Source organism: Trichosurus vulpecula, chromosome 6 (genome assembly GCF_011100635.1).
Source record: "Trichosurus vulpecula isolate mTriVul1 chromosome 6, mTriVul1.pri, whole genome shotgun sequence".
NCBI classification, from domain to species: Eukaryota; Metazoa; Chordata; class Mammalia; order Diprotodontia; family Phalangeridae; genus Trichosurus; species Trichosurus vulpecula.
In genome coordinates this window covers 46002324-46024999 of record NC_050578.1, presented here as the reverse complement: position 1 = coordinate 46024999, position 22676 = coordinate 46002324, and positions in this window count along the sequence as shown.

The following is a 22676-nucleotide window of genomic DNA, read 5'->3' as shown; positions in this document are numbered from 1 at the left end:
AGTAAAAAGAAGCTGTAAAGTGAGGAAAAGGGGAAGGTACTTATGTTGGGGTATGATGAAAAATTCTGAGTCAAAAACAGATCCAGGAGAAGATGAAAGATGGCAAGACTGTGACCTTCTTCAAAATGGAGGTTCCAAGAGAAATCCACCATTGGCAGAAGGGAGCTACCAGTTGGAGGGATATTGCAAGGTGAGAAGACCATGGGTATTAGAGAACTTTCATGGTGAGAAGGCAGCCCACACATCCAATTATTTGCCAAATTTGTTTCTGGCTCCCATCTCTTGCATATGTCCCCTTATCATTCATATCCACATCACCAAAGCCCCAAGTTAGTTTCTGGTTGACTGTATGTTTCACTTCAATCAGCTAAGTGAACATTTCCATATGTTCTTCCTTTAATTAACATACCTTAGTTTGCTCCATATGTGGGTTCTTATCTGTAAAGTGATCATATATGTTGATGGTTGAATGGCAAGTATATATTGTGATCTGGCTGGAAAACAAAACAGCAAAAAAGCATAGATGTTTGAGCAGTGTCCACATGGGGGCACACTAATTGTCAATGGTTGTTTTGAGTTCTATAACAAATTACTGCATCATGTGACCTAAACTCACATCCATATTAGTTTTTGCTTTAAGAATCATTACAGAGAGTGATACTAGTGCCAGTCATACTTCCAAAGGAGGCCAAAAGCTAGAAGTGATCACCATGATGGAATAGTCAATGATGAGACCTTACTTTGGCATGTGTGGTCCTGTGGAGTGTGTAACTCTACTATTCAGCAGAGTAAACAGTATTCTTCCCTTAACATCTATTCAGATTCTTTGCTTTTTATAACTCTCAGAATGAAAAGAAAGTGAAGCTTGCTGTAGGGTTAGGGAAGTACTTTGCCTGACTTTCTTTCATTTCTGGCCAAGCCTCTATGTAAAATTATTTGAAAGGATATGTGGTATTGCTGGAGGCTTCTTTAAATTATTCCCTACACTGGTAAAGGAGTTGTTTCTTTCCAACATGCCAAGAAACATGTTGAGACAGATTATATTGGTCCCCAAGACACTCCCTAGTTCTGAACTGGCACCCTTTAGAAGAGGCATTCATTTTTCTGTTTCACTAGAATATGATTTAGTAAGTTGTAGCTGACATCCCACCCTCTCCGCTGACTGCTTGATGGCAGAAAGTCTTGATTCCTAATGTCTTTACTCTATAAAGAAGAAGCAAGAGGCCACATCTGCCTTTCTGGAAAGAGACAGAAATCCTACAAGATAGACTCTGGTTCATTGAGTAGGTTTTCATTCAACTACTTCATGTTAACTTTTATCTCCACGTGGAAGAAGTTACACGTGTTGGCATCATCCTTTGCTGGCTCAACATGCTAGCCTAGGATATTGTTGCCTGTGGTGGGGACAAAGGTGTTGCCTTCTAATGTTATTCTTTTTCATCTAAATGCTTAGTTTGGCAATTGTTCCGGATGTACTGAGTGGAAGATTTCGTTGCTTCTTTTAATGCTGAAATCATCCATGGCAGAACACAGCCAACTAATTCTGCCAGATTTCCACATGTGGGAATGAAATACATGAAGCATCTGATGAAATCTATTCATGTGCATAGCTAGTTATGTCTTTGGTTCATCAGGTCAGGGAACATTAAAAAAGTCCTGATTCAGCTAAATGAATAGGTTGTGTTTCTATTGTTTTGCTCAATTTGCAGTTTCTCATTCAAGGATTTTAGGATCCATCACAACCACAATCTCATTGAATTATGTGACTAACATTGAAATGATGAGATCAAAACCCCTCTGTGAGGATCTTTATGGTAGCGACAGTTCCCAGGCTTTGTGGTTGCATCTCTTAGTACTATGATGTCTAACCACACATGGCAAGATGACTTGGGCAGTGGTGATTTGATGGTGAGATGGAAGGGGCAGCTTATGAATAGAAGAGGATTAAGCCAGTATAGGGACAATGAAGACAGAGAAGTTGACTCAAGGTGTCCACAGCCTTTATCCCCATTGGTCACTGGCACAGGCTGGTATACTTTACCCAAGGTATGACCATTTGCTTCAGGATGACATTTTCTCAGTGTTCTCTGCTTGCCTGTCATGATAAATTTAGTACTACATGAACTATTCCTGTATTGAGGAAAGTGGGAATCTCTGGGACCTAGTATGGAGAAGGAAGTGGGGGCCATGGGTTTTCCCCACTATTGGCATGATATGAATTGATTATGGATGAAAACAATGGAAGGAATTGTGAACCACTGGGGGAAAAAAGGATGCTGCCAGAAGGAAATGTTAGCTCTCCCATTATTAGAGTTTTCTGGGCATGCCTTTGGGTTTCATACTACTCTCCTATGAGGCAACAAGGGAAAGAATCATTACTCCATTTTTAACAGATTGGCAAAGTGGGAGAAAGAGAGGTTAAGACTTGTTTTAGGATCACAGCTGCCCAGTCAGAACTGGAATCCAGAATTCCTCAGGATCACTTTTTGGAAATTGATTCAGTTTATGGAAGTTCTTTAGCCTCTCCTCTCTACCTCCTTCCAACAAAGAACTCCCAAAATAAGGAAAGGAAAAAAGAAAAAACCCAACATCAGGCACTTAAATGAGATCTATTTCAGGCAGAGTAGTTAATCCAACCCTGAGGTGAAATAATAGCTTCTCAACTTCCTCCTCTGATGTGTAGCTGATATGGAATTGAGTGCCAACATATGTTTGTACAAATATATTGAGGAATATAAGCAGACTACTGCTAATTACTACACCCAAAGTCTCATGTGAAGTTTGAAAGCTGCCTGAAGGAATTTGCTTCCATGAAAAAACAAATTTTAATGCTGGAAAAAGTAACTTCTTTGTGGTTGGAACTGGAAGAAATTCAAACATTAATTTATCTACTCAAAATTTTGCCAATAATTTACTCATTCATGAAGTGGAGATTATATTCACTAGAAAATATTAAAATATAAAAACATTTTTAAAAAACATTGTATAGAAAGAGAAGACCAAATGGAAACACATCTGCAATTGTGCTTCTCCAGATTAATTTTCTGATTGAAAATGAGAAGAATGCTTTTTATTTAGACTCTATATTTACAAAATGGAAAATTCAAATAGTCATTTAGATCAGGGGCTCTTAATCTGGGATCCATGATTTTTTTAAAAAAATTTGATAACTGTATTTCAGTGTTATTGTATTCCTTTGTAATCTTTTGTATTTTAAGTATTTAAAACCACTATTCTGAGAAGTAATGCGTAGATTTCACTAGTTCTACAAAGAGGATTCAGGGAAAAAGTCACATTTTTTTCAATTACCTGCATAATGTGAGATGAAAGACTTTTTTTGGCCTGAATTATCTGTATAGTTTCACCAATTCTTCTGGTCATTTTGCTTGCCTGAAGAATAGATTTAATTGATTACAAATAGGAATTTCCTATCTAGTTGGGAACATTATGGAGCCATTTAATGTGTAATATATGTGGCCCACATTCCAAATACAGACATATAACCATGAAATTTAATTTTCATAAATGAAAAGATTAGCCATTTGGTACAGATCTTGAGAAATCTAGTGGATTGATGTGGTTATAGGGAAAATGGAAGAAAAAACTGTAGAGAACATATGACATTTTTATCTCAAGCAGCCAATGTGAACAGAGAAAACTGAACATTTGGGGCATAGTGCTTAAATAGGCTGTTTGCAATGATTCTAGTTCTAAAAATTCAATTATTTTATAATTACTTCAAAATTCATTTTGGTGGCAGTAGACAGAATGCTAGACTTAGAGTCAAGAATACCCAAGTTCAAAAGTCAGTTTACCTCTTTCAACAGCCTGTTTTCCATCTGTATCATGGAGATAATAATAGCTCCTGACTCTCTCCATGTTGTTGTGACAATAAAATGAGATAATATTTGTAAAGTGCTTTGTAAAACTTAATGTGCTAGCTACTGTTGTTACATTAAAACTTCTCCAAGGTCGGCTAAATGGGAAATGGACTAAATTAGTTTAAATCACAGTTTGAATCACAGATTTTTATAAAAATGGCAATTTTCTTGCTTTCAAATATAAACAACTGAGGTAAACAAAGTTCATTCATTTGTTCATTTTTGCATCTATTCATCCAACCATCCATCCATCCATCCATCCATCCATCCATCCATCCATCCATGCATTTATCCATGCATTTTCCCCTGGTTTAAAATGTGCTTAAGGGTCCTGTTTTAATGAATAAGAAAATTGGGTGTGTAATTAGAGTATAAACTGTTAGTATGTAAACAGATGTTTCTTAAGTGCTGACGGTGCTTGAACACAGTTTGTTTTCTAAGTATTTTAAACACTCACTTGTGATTATGTTTACATTATTAATTTTTACTATGTATGAAGAAGGAGTTTGCTAAACAAATGAAATAATACATGTAAAATGCTTTGCAAATTGGAACTCTCATTTTCAATGTAGAGTATTGCTAGGATCTCTATTATTATTAAAGAGATATTAAATTTGGACTATATCTATCTTCATTCATCACAATTCTGAATTTTGAAAGAAACCAGTCTCAGAGCTGGAAGGGACCTCAGTGGTCTTTGAGTGCAGCTCTTGTCTAAACAGGAATCTTTTCGATAACATTTTTGGCAAATGGTCATCCAATCTTTCTTTGAAGAAGCAAGAGAAAAATCTTATACTACAGAGGCAGCTAATTTCACTTTCAGAGAGCTCTAACTATTAGCAAGCTTTCCCTTAATTGAGCTGAAATATACGTCTCTGCAATTTCCATCCATTGCTTTGCACTCTGGGGCCAAACAAGTTGAATCCACTTTCTCAGTGACTTGAACAACTTTCGTCTACCCTCTAAGTTTCTTTGTCTCTAGGCTAAAGTGATCTTTAGGAACAGATATGTTCCTGAAGCCATAGTGGTTATCACCCTTTGGACACTCTCCAGATTATCACTGTACTTCTTAAAATGTAGCTCTCAGAGCTGAATGCAATACTCCTTATGTGAAGTGATGAGTGTAGGATGCGGTAGGATAGAAGATGACCTCTTTCACTCTAAATACTATGTTCCTCTTTGTGTAACCTCTCATATCTATAGCTGCTTACTTATATTGAGCTGCCCATGAAAAACTATTGAGCTTTTTAAGACAAATCATTATCTAGACATCTTGTACTTGTGAAGTTGACTTTTTAGACTCAAATGTAGAACTTTACATTTAACCCTATTAAATTTCATCTTCCCACATGTGGTCCTACATTCCAACCTGCTGAGATATTTTGGGATTTTGACTCTGTAGTAAGTGTTAGCAATACCTTCTAGTTTTGTGTCATAGGCAAATTTGATAAGCACATCATCTCGATTTCTATCCAAATAATCAAGAAAAGTTTTAAAGAGGTTGGTGCTAAGGATAGGTTGCTAGAACATTCTACTGGAGATTGTCTTTAAGTTGATATTGTCCCATTAATGATGCCTTTTTAGATCATAGCATTCAGTCATTTCCAAATCCACCCAGCTAAGCTATTATATAATCTACTTCTTTCCATTGTTCCAACAAGGGTATTTTGAGCTCTTTAAACGAGAGTTATTATTCCATTTTTGTCATTGTATTCCCAGTATCTAAGCACCTTGAAACATGTATTAACTCAATGCCTGTTGGTTGATTGATTAAAGTGACTATGTTAAAGTCTTTGCTGAAATGATCTATGCATAGCATTCTGTGGATATATCAGTCTAGTAAACTTGTCAAAAAAGGACACGAAGCTATTCAGGAATGACTTGTTTTTGATGAAGTGTGATCATCCCTTCCCTTCCTATGTAAACACTCATGGGCCACCCATTTAACAATGCATTCTAGAATTGTGCCAAGAATTAAAGGAAAGCTCAGTGGCCATCATTATACATACTTTGTCCTTCTCCTTTTTGATAGTCAAGAAAATATTATCCTTTTGGTAGCAACTCTAATTAATTTTTCACAGTCTTCAAGAGATCACTCACAGTGGGTCAGCCATTATATTGAGTAGCTCTCTCATTACCCTGCTATGTAGTTTGTCTCACAGTTTGAACTTATTCCAAACAGCAAGGTGTGTTCTTACCCATCCACTTCCTTATCTTGGGTTTCAAATGCCTGTTAACCATTTTTGGTTTAATTTCTTGTCTGAAGAGCAATTTATTATTGTTGTCCTATACAATAAAATCTGTGATCCTATCCTTCCTATTAGCTCCCTTTCAACCCTAATATTTAAAACAATGCCAACAACACCATTTTTTGGTTGTTCTCATCATAACTCTCTACATCATTTCCCGAAACTATTTTTATAAGGCCGTGTCACTCTTCTGTATTCATCTAACCTGTTCTTTTTTTTCTATACCTGTTCTCCCCCACAAATTTTTACCAAACAATGAATCCTCCACATATGTAGAAGGTGGGAGTGGGAGAGGCTTAGGCTAGGTAATCTAGGTAAGTCTCTGTCACAAGTTCTAAAGTAATCTGACTTGTTCAGAGTTTGTCTGACTCATTTGTTTTCCAAGTTAGAATTTTCATATATTAGGTCTCCCTAAAATATGATTAAGCAAAGTTGAATGCTACACCCTAGTTTAAACCCATTTGGAAGATGCTATGTATTGAGTGATGTCTTATCCTGAAAGAACTGATGTGACTTCTTCAGTAACTCAAGTATTCCACAGTCATGTTCCAAGAGAATCTGCCTCAAGATATATTACCTCTGTGTCTTTACAGACTTAACTTGAGAACTCTGAGGACTCATGGTGCTCTGTTCTCTTTCTGTATCAAGCAGATGATTTAATTCTTACCAAGAGAGCCATAATTCTTTGCAACTTGATGGGCACTTGTAGCCAGAATGGACTTTGTTTTCTTTGAATGACTCAGCTTGCCTCGTTGAGCTTCCCTGGACACTGGGGCTTGCTCTTCCGGGGCAGGACCAGAGCTTCCTGTGTGATGAGTCATGGCGCTGGCTGAGGGGAGGTGTGTTAACGTGGTCTACGCTGGGGGAGGGGCCAAGTCAAGAACCAATCGCCCCTGGTCGTTCAGGCGGCCCTTGATGATGTCAAAAACTCTGTAAGAGGGGAGAGGACAGCTTGAAGATCCTCCTTTCCTTTTCCAGTTGGAGCCAGAGACGCCTACAGCCGAAGCTGAGCTGCCGGTAGCAGAGATGACTGGAGGCTAGTGGGTAATTTTCTTACCGTAGAGGGGAAGCATGTATACGATTTTGCCTTATACTATCTCACTTCTCTGTGGCCTCCTGGTAACCCTTGTGAGGCGGACTTATTGGGCCTGGAAGCTTTTGATGAAAATATCAAAATGGGGACGCTGGTTTGTGGGATTGTTACTGTGGAGTGTAAATATATGCTTTAGTTCTCCTGCCTTCTGCCTAGAGAATTCCTTATATCCTGCGGTTCCAGACCTTTTAGGCACATATGAGATTCTCTTTGAAATCATAAATTCTGCCTTCCTAATATAGCACTTAAATATCTAGTTCAACCCCCTCAGTTTGGAGATGAGAAAACTGATGTCTGATGAAGGTGAGTGCCCTGACCAAGACCAGCCAACTTATTAGCAGCAGAGGGGTGAATAGAATCTACTGCTTGGGGATGGATAGTGGAGTTTGATATTTGTTCCAATACAGCATACTGCTCGCTTCCAGCAAAGGTAGAACAGAGACTTTGTTTATTGAGTATGTAGCACTGATGGCATAGAAGAGATTATATATAAGAAGAGGAAAATGTTAATTACATGCTAATATAATATATAAATAAAAATCATATTTTAGAAATATTTGCACAAATAAAATCAGTGTACCTAGATTTGGAAGAATTTATGTGGATCAGGACAACATTTCCACTAAGCATCTCTGATAAAAGTCTGTCTTCTGGAATTTATAGGGAGTTGTAGACAACCACTCAAAAATATGAATAAACAATATTCATGAGAAGACATAAAAATCTATCAATAACCATTTGGAAGACCGTAAAAAATCACAAATAATCTGAGAATATAATGTAAAAATTTAAAACCACGAAGCAGCACCTCACATTCCTCAAATTAGCAATGATGCTAAAAATGGAATAATTCAATGGTGATATGGAAAATAAGCACACTGCTTCAGTGCTGGTGAAGTTGTGAATTTGTTTAACCCTTATGGAGAACAATATGAGAAAAATTACTAAACTGTTCATATCACTGATTCTGCCACTATGCCCAAGGAGCGATGACAACAATAACGATGATGATAGTACTAGCATTCATAAAATATTTTAAGATTTGTGAAGTACTTTACAAATGTTACTTCGTTTTATCCTTACAATAACTGTGAGGATTAGGAGTGATTATTAGTCCCCATTTTATAGATAAAGTAAAAGAAAGGACTCATATGCACACAAATATTGCTAGCAGATGATAGGGACTTCTCACTATGCAAAACTGATGCTCTTCTTGCCTGCATTTATCTTATGAAAACATACCTCCATGAGTGGTAAATCCATTGGCTTTGGTATCAGAGGATCTGGTTCGGTTCTTGCCTTTGTCCCTTATTATTCCGGGGTGATGTCTTGACTCAGACGTGAATTGGATTTAGGTGAAGCAGAGTTGCACAAAGTCATCAGCCTCACTCTTTCTTCCAGAGCATTGAAGTCCAGTGGCAAGACAAAAGTCAGGACAACTGGAGATGGCCCAAAATGCGGTGGATGACCTTGGTGTCTTTGATGTCTGACCAAGCTCTAAGTACTCCATAGGGACTGCTTCAAGCTGTCTTCAATGGTCTTTGGAACAAATTATTCTCATCCACTAGTTCTGCTGGGGAGAATCTTCACATGTTTGGGGTAGATATTCCCCTAACTAGCCAATGGGTTTGAGGCCTGTTACTTACTCTCAACCCGGATTAGCCTGTCTGCTGAGACCAAGATGTGGCCACTGCTCGTGTCACAATTTCTTGGAGGCACAGGTGAAAGTTGAGTGCCAGGAGGACACCAAAGGTAGATGAGCAGCCCTGAAAAGGGCTCAGAAGCCCTCACATCAGAGGTGCTAGTCCTCCCTGAACAATTTTTATACTTCTCTGTCACTTACTGGCCAGCTTGACAGCTTTTTCTACTGAGACTATTATTTCCATTTCTTCCCCATCATTAATTTGAAATCTACCTCTGGGTCCTCAGTTTGTATTAAACTTTTGTCTTACCTTGCCAGTGCCTAGGTCCCAACATCATGTCTCAGTCAGGTACACCATACCACAGCAGCTCCCTTTCCTCCTTTGTGTCTTGTCTTTTGTGATTAGAATATAAACTCCTTGAGGGCAGGAGTTATCTTGCTTGCTCGTATTAATATACTCAGTGCTTAGCACAGTATCTGGCACATAGTAATCACTCAATAATATTTCATCTATCTGTCTTTATCTTTGTACCTTTGTATATCTGCATGTATCCATTTATCTATATCTATCTACTATCTTTTATGTCTATAGCTATTTAGCACATATTTTTGCATGTCTGCATTTCTGTATGTATATATGTATGTATCATGTATCTTTGTATTTGTACCTGTATGTATATACATATGTATGCATTTATCATGCATCTTTGTATGTCTGTCTATACATATGTATGCATGTATATATGTATGTATGCACCTTTCATCATCATCTGCCAACATTTCTGTTATATCCTATATGTGTGATCTTGGGCAAATCATTTGATCTCTGAGGTCCTAGTCTCATGATCCATAAAATGATGAGGTTGGGCTAGAACCTAGATGGTCTCCAATATTTTTTTATAACTCTAAATCTATACTATATGCCCACGTTTTTATGAAATAGTTGAACATATAACAGTATATGAATATGATAGAATATTACAGAGGAACATGGGAAAATGAAGTACAGAGTGAACAAAGCAGATTCCAAAGAATGGTAGTCACAGTGACTATTCTAGTGTAACTAAAAGGAACACTAACGGGCAACACAACTAAGACTCAGACAGGTTAGCAGGTTAATTTTTGTAAAATGTGGAGAGGCTTATGGTCTTTCTTATATAGTCAACACTTCCATTAGCAACTAACTGGTAGGACTAGTAGGACTGTTCCTGTTAAAGGATATAGCTTGTTAAAATTCTGGATGGGTGCAGGTCACTTTACCATTTGTTTGAGGTCCCTTGCCTACCTTTGGATCTGCTCTTCCTCTTAAAGAGTAAGAATGGTAACATAGCTACAGTCTTTTCTCTCTTTCAAAGGTGTATGAATAGTCTCTCGGCTTACAAATCTCAAAGCATGGCAGAATCACAGATTTAGAACTGGAATGGCCCTTAGTCATTTAGTCCAATCCATCATTTTACAAATAAGGCAACTGAATGTTGAAGAAGTTAAGTGATATGCCCAAGGTGACGTACATCAGAAGTGACAAGGCCACGATTCAAACGCAGCTCTTTTGCCTCCAAATCTAATTCAGTTTTTGCTGCCTTGCTTCTTGTTGCTCAGCAATGTAGATGAGAATTACAGCAAAGTTCCTCATGCTTATTGCAAAAGATAGACAAAAGAATGTAAACAGAGGACAGGGAAATATTACAGGTCATGCATCAAGGGAATCCTCAGTAAGTACTGGGGGAGGCTAATAAAAGTGAGCTTCATCTTATGTAAGTACTAGAATGTGCTTGGTAGATTGTTAGAAGGTGGGGGGGGTGAAGAGCGGGGTTGCTTTAAATGAATAGAGTCTAGAATTTCCATTCAGCAACTTTGAAACCCCACTTAATATATGTGGGTCTATCACTTTGCTGTTCAAGTTCCTTTTTTGAGTATATATGTTGGGATTTCTAGCAAGATTTAGGTTATATATTGTGTGACACACACATGCACACAAACACACACACACACAATCTTTAAAAGAGTCCGTGATAACATAAAAGTTGTTTTTCCTACCACAAAACCTTGCTATTTAACAGGGAGTCAGAGGGCCCCATAAATTACCCCAGCCAGTGTCAATCGATAGAATGCGTGAATAACCAATGAAAACTGTCAGCAGATAGCCAAAGGGGAAATCATTGAAGAATGAAATCAGTATAATAACAGATCTGCATCCTTCATCAAATACATGTAAAACAGATTAGATAGATGTCAATTCCCCGTGCTGACATGGGTGGTCTTCCAAATGTCTTTAAAAAGCCAATTTTCACAAAGACTTACATAGTTTTCCAATTTGCAGTGTCACGATTTTACATCTTCAATACATACACCTTACGCCTTTTTTTATCCTATTAGTTAAAATGTGAGATTTTTAAAACTATGACGGTCATCAGTTGTTTATTCTGTGTTGGTATTTATCTCTTTTTACGTGAATAGGTATACATATATTATATACATAAATTCATATGTATAATCCTCGTGGAGTGGAATGAGCATGGGACTGAGAGTTATAGAACATGGGGTCTCATTCACTGTGTGAGCTTGGGCAAATCTCTGAAGAACCTGAGTCTCGGCTTTCTCATTTGTATAATGGGTTTAATACATGTGCAGCCCTACCTTAAAGAGCTTTGAGGAAAGCACTAGGCAAACTGGAAGGTGTAGAAATGTGAGGAAGAAATTATTTTCAGAATCACAGATAGCAAAGTAATTTCCAATGATCATTTCTCCCCTTTTCATTTCCAGCTGCTACCTTCACCCAGTTTGTGTAGTTTTCTTTGAGGTTACTACTTAATTTGTGTTGTATTGTATATTCTTAGTCCCCCTTCTGACACAGAGCATAGCTTAAGTCATTCATGTCTTATGGACTACTAAAGATAGTCCTGGAGGCAGCTAGGTGGCTCAGTGGGTATAGCGCTGGGCCTAGAGTCAGAAAGTTGTTGTTCAGTCATTTTCAGTTGTGTCCAACTCTCCATGATCCCATTTTCGGTTTTCTTGGCAAAGGTACTGGGCCTTTTCCAGCTCATTTTGCAGATGAGGAAACTGAGGTAAACTGGGTTAAGTGATTTTCTTAGAGTAACATTGCTAGCAAGTGTCTGAGGCTGGATTGGAACTCAGGAAGATGAGTCTCAGGAAGATCTGTGGCAGGTCTTAGGGGGCAGCTAGATGGAACAGTAGATAGAAGGCTGAGCATGAGTTGGGAAGACTCATCTTTCTGAGTTCAAATATGGCCTCAGACATTTACTAGCTGTGTGACCCTGGGCAAGTTACTTAGCCCTGTTTGCCTCAGTTTCTTCATCTGTAAAATTAAATGGAGAATGAAATTGCAAACCACTCCGGTATCTTTACCAAGAAAACTCCAAATGGGGTCAGGAAGAGTCAGATAGGACTGAAAATGACTAAACAACATTATGTCTTAGGCACTTTGCTAAACATTTGGAATACGCAGGAAGGCAAAGCAAAACAAAACAAAATGAAAACAACAGATAGGGCTCTTGGCAATATTTGAGACTGAAGTATGTAGTGAGGAGCTTCATTCATTTGGAACACAATTTCTTTTTTAATTTTTAATTTTAATTTTTAAATTTTTTATTTATTTTTATTTGCTACCTCCCTTTTTAAGCTTGGGCCTTTGCTATCTTCACTAAGCATTTATTTATTAAGCATTTGTTGTTATTAAAATAAGCCGTAGCAGATATAAAATATTTTACTTAATCCTCACCTTTAATTGTATTATTATTTGTGCCCAGAGTCTTTCAGGAAGGATGAGCTATGCACATTCTGTAGTAGAAAAGTGGCAAGACTAAGAGAAAATTCCTATCTGCCCCATGGCAGGAGCAACAAACACCCACTAAAATCTCTCCCATGTAGGATAGGCTGGTTTTCCCCTAAAAGGTAATGGAGCCATTATCAAGGTTTACTTGGTCTAGAGAACTAAAACTTGGACATCTGATGTGTCCTCTTGGTCATTTATGTACAAAACTGGACCTGCACAGAGTTGGCAGCTCCTCAGATTTGACTCATGATGCTGACCGGGGCCGTCCTGACAAATGAGGAGGCAGAGCTGATGCACGCAACCGAAATAAGGCTGTATTTTTGCTACATATCCTTCCTGGGTGTTAAGTAAGCTTCCTTTTGTTAAAATTTATGGGCTATTCATTCCAATACTGAACCTGAACCTTTAGACTGGCCAAACTCAAGCTCAGGCCAGAACACTACTTCTAAGGTTCTTTCAAGTTTTAGGCTTATATAATTCTATGATTTCTATATCAGAGGTGGTATTTTGAATTGAACCACAAACAAGAGAAAAAAAGAGATCTTCTACATATGGTTCTTAAAATTGTTTGTACACAATTTAGGAGGTCTGGGGATACAAAGAGAAAAAAAAATAACATGGCCACTGTCCTCAAGGATTATATAATCTATTAGGAATGGAGAACAACATACATAAATATAGTCTGCATTTAGGTGGGAAAACCAAAGAAAACCTGAGGAGGGAATAATCATTTTAAACTGGAAAGGGGATCAAAGAAAGCTCTATGGATATGGTGGCATCTGAAATGAGACTTCAAGATACAGAAACATGGCAACTTATGGAGATGAGGAGTCAATGTAATAGACAAGATGACCATGTAAACTTGTGGAAGTGGGAAATGACAACATGAGATCTCTATAGCTAATGGTTCAGTTTGGCTAAAGTGTAGAAGAAAGCTAAAGTGGATGAAAAAGAAGAGCAGGGAAAAATAGCTGGCAAGGCAGCTTAGATTTAAATTGGAAAGGGCCTTAAGTACCAGAATCTAGAGACTGTATTTCACTCCACACACCCCTGGAATTCACAGAAGGTTTTCGATTGATATGGTCACACCTGTGCACCAAAACTATTTTGGCAGTTGTGTATTGGAAAGGCAAGAGACTAGTAGTAATAACTGGCTTATACAATGATGAATATTATCTCATTTAAATGTCACAGGGACACTTCTTCAGGCATTATCTCCTTTCTTACAGATGGGGAAACTGAAACTGAGAGTGATTGAATCATCGGCCCCCAGTCACATACTTAGCAAGTAAAGCAGGATTAAAACCCAGATATTTGTCAAATAGTGAATCCTTAGTCCAATAAAACTATCCATTCCTGACAGAAAAGTGAATGATTAAATATGAAGAAAGAGACATACATTTTTGAATATGGCCAATATGGAAATTGGAGCAGCAAGGCCGGCACAGTGGTCAGGAAGATTCATCTCCCTGAGTGGAATCTGGACTCAGACTCGTGCTGGCTGTGTGGCCCTGGAGAAGTCACTTAACTCTGTTTGAATCAGTTCCTAATTGATAAAATCAACTGGAGAAGGAAATGGCCAACCACTCCAAGCTTCTTGGCCAAGTTAACCCCAAGTGGAGTCACAAAGGGTTGGACACAACTAAAATGACTGGACAACAAATGTGGGAATATGTTTGGCTTGACTATGCATATTTGCTATGAAATATTTGTTTTTCTTTCTCCCTCCTCCCCCCCTGCCCCACCTAGGGAGTTGGGGGAGATTAGAGGAAAAGAAAATAAATGTTAATTAAAAAATTAATGAAACAAAACAAGGTCTTTGTAACTCCAAGTAACCACATTTTTCTCTCAAAAAACAGAAAATAAGCACAAATAAGGCCTGAGCAATAGTGGGGTCTGAATGAGTGGAAAGGAGAGGATATTTGTCTCTATTGGGGAAGATGAAATTGGGAGAAGAAAAATGAAGGGGCAGTTTTTAGTGCCCACTGTTTTTAACCCTGTGATAAAAGCACTATGTTATCATCATCATCACCACCATCATCACTGTCATCATCATCATCGTCATCACCATCCGTACAAAATGATTGTGGAGTTCTCGTCACTAGGCAGATGATATTCAAAGTATTGAAATAGGACTAGAAATGTGTGAGGTGGAGAAAAAAAGATTCTGGATTTAGAGTCAAAGGAATTGGGATGGAATCCTGCTTCTTACTACCTGTGTGACCTTAGGTAAGTCATTTAACCTCTGTAGACCTTAGTTTTTCATCTGTAAAATGAAGGGATGGGGTGAGATGACCTTCAAGGTTCCTTCTCTCTCTAAACTCATAGCAATGATTTCTTTACCATGGATGAATGCACTTATCTTTTGTCATAAATCCTATAATTGAAATGGCTCAATGAATGATCACTAACTCTCAGAAGTGTGTAAGCTTCCTTAATCTGGAGGGGTTTTCAAAGTAAGAAAATAAATCATGTACATATACAGAAAATTAGGCTTTTTTCCAGAGGCTATTAATTATGAATTGTCATTCATAAAATGAAAACTCTGATTAACTCGTTGGGATTCCAAGGCATGAAGATAATCTAAGGTGGCTGTGAGATGCAGATGCCCCATGGAGTTGATCCTGTACTTCCTGAACACACAAGTCTGCATGTATAAGAGCTTTGGGATCAAAACCAAAACAAATACTATGAATTGAGAGGGTTCTTTCACTGAGACCTTTTTTTCCTTATTAAGAAAAAAGATAGGGGCAGCTAAGTGGCGCAGTGAGTAGAGCACCAGCCCAGGAGTCAGAAGGACCTGAGTTCAAATCCAGCCTCAGACACTTGACACATGTACTAGCTGTGTGACCTTGGGCAAGTCACTTAACCCCAATTGCCCTGCCTCTCTGCCCCCCAAAAAGGAAAAAAAAAGATAACTAATTTAGTGCATTTGTTTAAAAATGAAGATTTTATTAAACATATTTCAGCTCAGGGTTATTTAAAACTACTCTGGGAATTCTTTTTATTTTGGGATAAAGATATGTTTCCCACTATGGTTAAAATACTTTTTGATTTAAAGAAAGTTAATATTTTTGTTAGTTGTGAGAATGTACTTGGAAAATACAATTCATTACCTGACACATAAGAAGGAATTCATCTTCCACACCTTTTTCCTGCAGAAATGGGCCTGGTATGTCTCTCTCACTTTACTTTCTTCTTAAAAAACAAGAATTATTGATATATTTTGTTTTGATAACAGACAACAATAATAAATAACATTTTCAAAGTGCTTTGCATATTATCTCGTTCTATCCTCACAGTAATCTTGTGAGGCAAACGCTCCTGTTGTCCCTAGTTTTGTTATTGTTCACTCATGTCTGACTCTTTGTGACCCCATTTGGGTTTTTATTTTTTTTGGCAAAGATTCTGGGGTGGTTCACCATTTCCTTCCCCAGCTCATTTTACAGATGAAGGAACTGAGGCAAACAGGATTAAGTGACTTGCCCAGGATCACATGGCTAGTAAGTGTCTGAGGACAGATTTTAACTCAGGAAGATGAGTCTTTCCGACTCCAGGCTCAGCTTTCTATCTACTGTTCCATCTAGTTGCCCCTTAAGACCTGCCTCAGATCTTCCTGAGACTCATCTTCCCGAGTTAAAATCCAGCCTCAGACACTTTCTATCTGTGTGACCCTGGTCAAATCACTTAACCCCAGTTTCCTCATCTGTAAAATGAGCTGGAGAAGGAAATAGCAAACCACTCCAGTACCTTTGCCAAGAAAACCCCTAATGGGGTCATGGAGAGTTGGACACAGCTGAAAACAACTGAACAACAACTTTCTGACTCCAGGGCCAGCACCCTCCACTCTGTGCCAAGAGACTGGGGACAGCACAGGTTAAATGACTTGCCCAAGGTGACACCTAGCAAGTGTCTGAGGTAGGATTTGAACTCAATTCCTCCTAACTCCAAGTCTAATGCTATCTCTACTGCACCTCTGAGACACCAAGTCCCAAAGCAATCTAGACCAACAGAATGGAAGGATATATCATTAAACTCTAACAGTGTGCTCCTAACTCTTGCTATCGTATTTGATGAGAGTTTTGTGGTCTCTTTTTGGTGTTTTTGTATGTTCTTCTTTTGGCATTACTTTCTTCACTCTATATCATTTTCATTAAAATCTTCCCATTTCCCCCTAGATTCTTCACATTTCTCATTACTTTTAGCTCAGTAATATTCACTTACATACATGTTACTATCATCAAGTACATAATTTATTTCTAACTCTTTGTTAACACAAATAATATTGATTTCATTCTGCTGGAGCAGACTGGGGACTTAGAAAAACTTTCCCCACAAAGATTCAGACAAGCCAGTAATGTATGAGTAGTAGCCTTTATTAGGATATGTTTTAATTTACATAAGGGAGGAGTCAAGGCGCACTGTGAGAAACATGTTAATGGGAATATGAAGGACAGCAAAGGCAGAATATAGGCAGGGAGAACTCTGCAGTCTCAAGCGCGATGGTCTTCAGATCATGGTAGAAGGAGGAATGGAATCAATGGAAGCCTGTGCATTCACAGGATCTCCTTCCACCGATAACTGGCAATTGCTGCCCTCAAGCAGGACCACGTGGGAGGCAGCCCAGAGGACTGAACTTGGAGTCAGGAAGACCTAGATTCAAGTCTTGCCTTAGAAACTAGCTGTATGACCATGGTCAAGACACTTAAACTTTCTGTGCCTCAGTTTCCTCACAGGTAAAGGGAAAGGGTTGGACTTGATGGCATGTAGGATCTCTTTCTGCGTAAAGCTATGAACTATGTTATGCCTTTACCCATAGCTTTCTAAGTAGAAGATCAGAGATACTAACAGAGGACTTTCTCAGCCCAAGACACAGCAATAGTTGAGTCATTGAGAGAGTTCCTACAGAAATACATAGCAGAAACAGGTGCAGTGGCTAGAGTCCTGGACTTGGACTCAGAAAGCCCTTAGTTCAAATCCTGCCTTTGGCACTTGCTGAGCAAGTCATTTAACCTTGCTTAGCCTTCATTTCTTCATCTATAAAGTGGGAATAATAATAGCACCTACCTCCCAGGGCTGTTGTGAGGATGGCATAATACGTGTAAACTGTTTTGCAAACTTTAAAGTGCTCATGGTAGCTTTTATATTTATAAACTATGTATTCACCAATGTGGTCTGAGAAGGCATTTGTATACTTTAGTCTTGGGAGTTGTCTTGTGCGTAATTCCATGTTTAAGAGTTTCTAATTTCTACAGTTCAGGCACTGGGTTTTCTTGAAAAAAAAGGAGACTCATATATATCTTGACCACTAGCTTTCTGGAGGAAAGAAATGTGACCAAATGATTTGGGGTAAGAGCTAAAAAATGTTAAAAAAAGTGTTAAAAAATGAAGATCACAATATACCCCTAGAGCTGAAGAGCTGAAGGCTTGTCATGCTTAGAGGATTGGGGGATGGTGCAGCAAGAGGTTTCAATCAACAAACATTGATAAAGTGCTTAATTCATGCCGGTTACCTCCTACCAGTGAAGGGAGTTATAGAGCCAAAAGTGTTGCCTTTTAGCAGCTACCCAAAGTGTGCTTCCTTTCCAGGGGAGCCAACAGCTCTAGGAGGGTTTCTGTCGGGTTAAAATGAGACTTTTTGGGGGGTGTTGAACCTATTGTGAGTGCTCTATTAATTTCTGTATCTATTCAGGGGCTTCTACGAGTCCTTTGTGTCTTCTTCATTTTCTGTAAGGTGAAATAAAGATGGTCCTTCTGAATTTACTTTAAAGTGTTTTTATTGAGGGCTTACAAAGAAGAAGCAAACCAGTTTTAGTTATATTTTTGGGGATAATCTACGTAAGATATAACTAAGCTTTATTTGGGATATTTTCCTGGATTAAACTCTAAGACATAATGAGTCAAATAGAGGAAATGATTCCTTGGCTCAGTTCTCAGGATTGGATCCAAGAGTCATGGTGGGAAGTCTCGGAATGAGTTACATCGATGTTATATAATACATTAGTATAATTTACATGTAAAGGTATAATTAAGAGGCAGCTAGGTGGCTCAGTGGATAAAGCACAAGGTCTGGTGTTAGGAAGACCTGAGTTCAAATTTGGCCTCAAATACTTACTTGCCATGTGACCCTGGGCAAATTACTTAACCTCAGCTTGTATTAATCCACTGGAAAAGGAAATGGCAAACTACTCCAGTATTGTTGCCAAGAAAACCCCATGGACAGGAGTAGTGTACTATGGTCTATGGGATCCCAAAGTCAGACACAATTGAATAACAACAATGTGTATAATTTAACAACTTTTTTCAATGTGTCATCTGTGGGAGAAATATGCTTTGGAAGAAGGAGCTAATCATGGACCTAGGAGGATGTTTAGTTATAGAAGGATTGATGCATTCGAAGAGACAGAATAAAGTTTTTTGAGGGTGGTTACTCTACAGACTTCATTGATGCCATGCTATTTAGATTTGGACTGGTCATGGACTGAGAATGAACAAGCAGGATTCCAAAGCAAGTCCAAATGCCGTGATCTAGAGAACAATTGTAAATGTAGAAGGTAAGAAAACTCCACTCAGGCATAGATAATTTATTAGCATTAGAGAATATCATCACCGGGTGGGATACAAAGTACTGACGTTACTTGAGCTCAATGACAGTATAATATTACCATTGTTGTACTCTTATGGTTAGTTTGGCTTCAGCTGAAAGACCACCAGCTGAGAAGGTCAGAGACACAGCAGCGACAGACCCGAGAAGCAGTGACAGCAGTCTGTCTATTAAAGAGCCCGGTTCATGTTTGGAGGAGACTGCTGAGCATGTCTTTCCACAACCACACAGGAAATAACCCGGGTGCAATGTCATCTTTGAATTCAAAGGGCAATACTATATATAGGTTCTGATCATGCCTGAAAACCTGCCTTTTCTGTGAAGTAACCCCAAATAATAAACACCCACCCCCCTTACCCAGCCTTCACTCCAAGGTAGTTCAGCCCTTGTTTTCCATAAACATTTTAGGGTTACATTCTGATTCAGGCTTCTCTCATTGTGTCCTTACTAATGGGCCAGTGTCCCCCTTGCCTTTTGATTTGAGCTCGCCATGGCTGCTCTAGGCAGCTCTCTAAATCATCTCAGTTGCAGAGAAGGTGCCAACTGGCATTGATAGAAGGTATTTCTTTAGCTGGGAGTTCCCCCTAATCATAAAATCACAGGCTGAAGCCTCCTCTCTCCCTTGAAAATACCGAAAATAATAACTCAGATACTGCTTTAAAGTTTGCGAAGTGCTTTACAGAGAAATAATAAAACATAACAATAGAACATGACAACATAGCATTCTATACTACAATATAGTATGTAGAGTATAGTATTAGTACAGTATTAAGCATAGCATATATACTACTATAGTGTTTGTGTACATATATATACATATAATATACACCCCCACACCCTCGCACATATAAATATACATACACACTCTAGATATACCTATTTATAGTATAGATACTATATATTATACATAATATATCACATGTATAGATATACATTAGACGTACCAATGTGTATGTATATGTGTGTATATATGAGACATATCAGTATATAGAGTATAGTAAAGTTACTATACTATATTATTTATGTAATATTTATATCATAGTATATATTATTTATATAATATCTATACTATACTATATATGTGCACATACACATATATTACAAAAATATAAGCACAGGTTTGGACCATGTATAGCATGCATACTACTATAAGCACACACATATACATATATATTAGACATAGTATATAACTATAGTATAGTATAGATACTATATATTATATATAATTTATAGTATATATCATATGTGTATATTCATGTGAATGTATATATAGTGTGTGTTTGTATATATCTATAACTACACTAAACATACCTCTCTGTCTATATTTTTACTAGGAATATTGGTATGTATTCTATGTATAGAATATATAGAGTATATATAACTATACTATATTATATATGTGTGTATATTTATATTATTTATATAGTGTTTATAGTGTGGCATACTATAAAAATATGATGATAGATTTGAAATTTCTATAAATTTCTACCCGAATCTCTCTAGGAATCATACTCTAATTCAGGGGACCTAGATTCTTAAATACTATGTACGCAGAATATAAACTCCGGAAGGTTTAGGCTTCAAATACACCTTGACAAGAGACTACACCTGTTTTTCAAGAATTAGCCTACATAGAGAGAGTACCAATTCCCACAAGTTGACCATTTGATGACATTTTATTTTTGTTATTGCCACCTATGCTAAACAGATATATACAACCAAAGGCATCCCAAGTTTAGAATATAAATTGTTTATAAAATAAAATAGAGAAAGATGATGCAAGAATATGAGCTGTATTATCTTATGAACCAATGAGAAGGAGTGGAGGAAAAAAATAGTTTTCTGAATGCTTGGTAAGATTACCCCAAGGACTATAATGGTGAAGTTAGAAGGATGACAATGAACCATCTCAAAATGGAAGAGATGTATAAAGATTCCTATGATCCACTCTTTTCTTCATATATAGCAGTAGAGCCACCATATTTGGGCTCTAATAGAAAAATGCTTAAGATGCTGCACAAAGGATTAGAAATTACACAAAAGGTGGGAAGAACAACTGGACAAAACGGACTATACGTGGAGGAGGTCTATGCAAAAGGTAACACAATTGTGAGGGTTTTGATGGATCAATATTCAAGATTTATAAAAGAGGAGTGGATATAAAATACTTCCAAAAAATCAAGGGCGTTATTGTTACTCAAAAAAGGAAAGTGAGAAAGTAAGCATAACTATTGACTCACCCATCTACTGTCACATCTCTCCAAAATCTATATAAAATGACCTACACATCCATTGAGAATTCCTTCATGAAATTATGATCAAAGAATAGACCAAGTTTTGCAAATATTATTACATAGCAAATGAGTTAAACTTCTCTTAGAAAGAAGTAATTAGAGACAATGTCTTTACTTTCAGTGTTTCCCATTTTTCAGAATTAATAGCATATAAAATAGGTTCTTTCAGAGTTGTAGTCAAACTATTTTCTCATCTTTATCCATTTTTCTAATTTAGTTTATTTTTATCTTTGCTTTAGCCAGTTACATACACCTTTTATTTTTGTTTTATTTAGTATTCATTGTGCTCATTGACTCCTCAATTTCTTTTTTTAATTTAACATTTTGAGGTTTATAAAACTGTGAACTTTTGTTACAAACACATTTTAAAATGCATATCAAATTTAATGCTAGTAATGAAATCGCCTTGCTTGTCTGTATCCTCTTCCAGATTTCTTTCTGCTCTCTTCTGAGTAGTATTTAATATTTAGTGATACCCTTCTTTCTTTTTGTATTACTATCACATCCATCAACTCTCCCCTAGAATTAGAAGCCCTCTCCTGTGACAAGTACAGGAAAATAAAACAAATTAACATACTAATTCTCTTTTACAACTAAATGCCCAAGTGGAAGGAGCTGTGCCTGTTTGTGACCACTGATTTCCTCCCACAAATTTAGATGGCTGTTTCTAGGTGTTTGGCCATGAAAGGGAGAGATATTGGATAATGGTTTGAGTTGGTGGAAGGGTCAAAGAAAAGGTCTTTAAGGATGGAGGAGATCTGTTCATGCTTTTAGTTACTAAGCAAGTTAGTAGATAAGGGAAAGTAAAAGATGAAAAAGAGGGAAAGGTGTTGATGGAAGGGATCAAACTCCTTAGGGAGTCAGTATGGGATGGGATAAGCTTTGTTCAATTGTTTAATGACAAAAGAGTTGATACACTACCGGAAGAAGTAAACCACTAATATAGTGATGATCACACTTTAAATAAAGCTAGAAGATATACAGAAGTTGTAACTAAATGTCAGGATGGCTGAAAGTTTCCATATGTCTTCACTACAATGACCATCTTTATGAGTTTTTGTAACAGAGGAAAAATGACTGGCTGGTGGCCTATCTGCTGGTGAGAACCCTCTTCAGACTT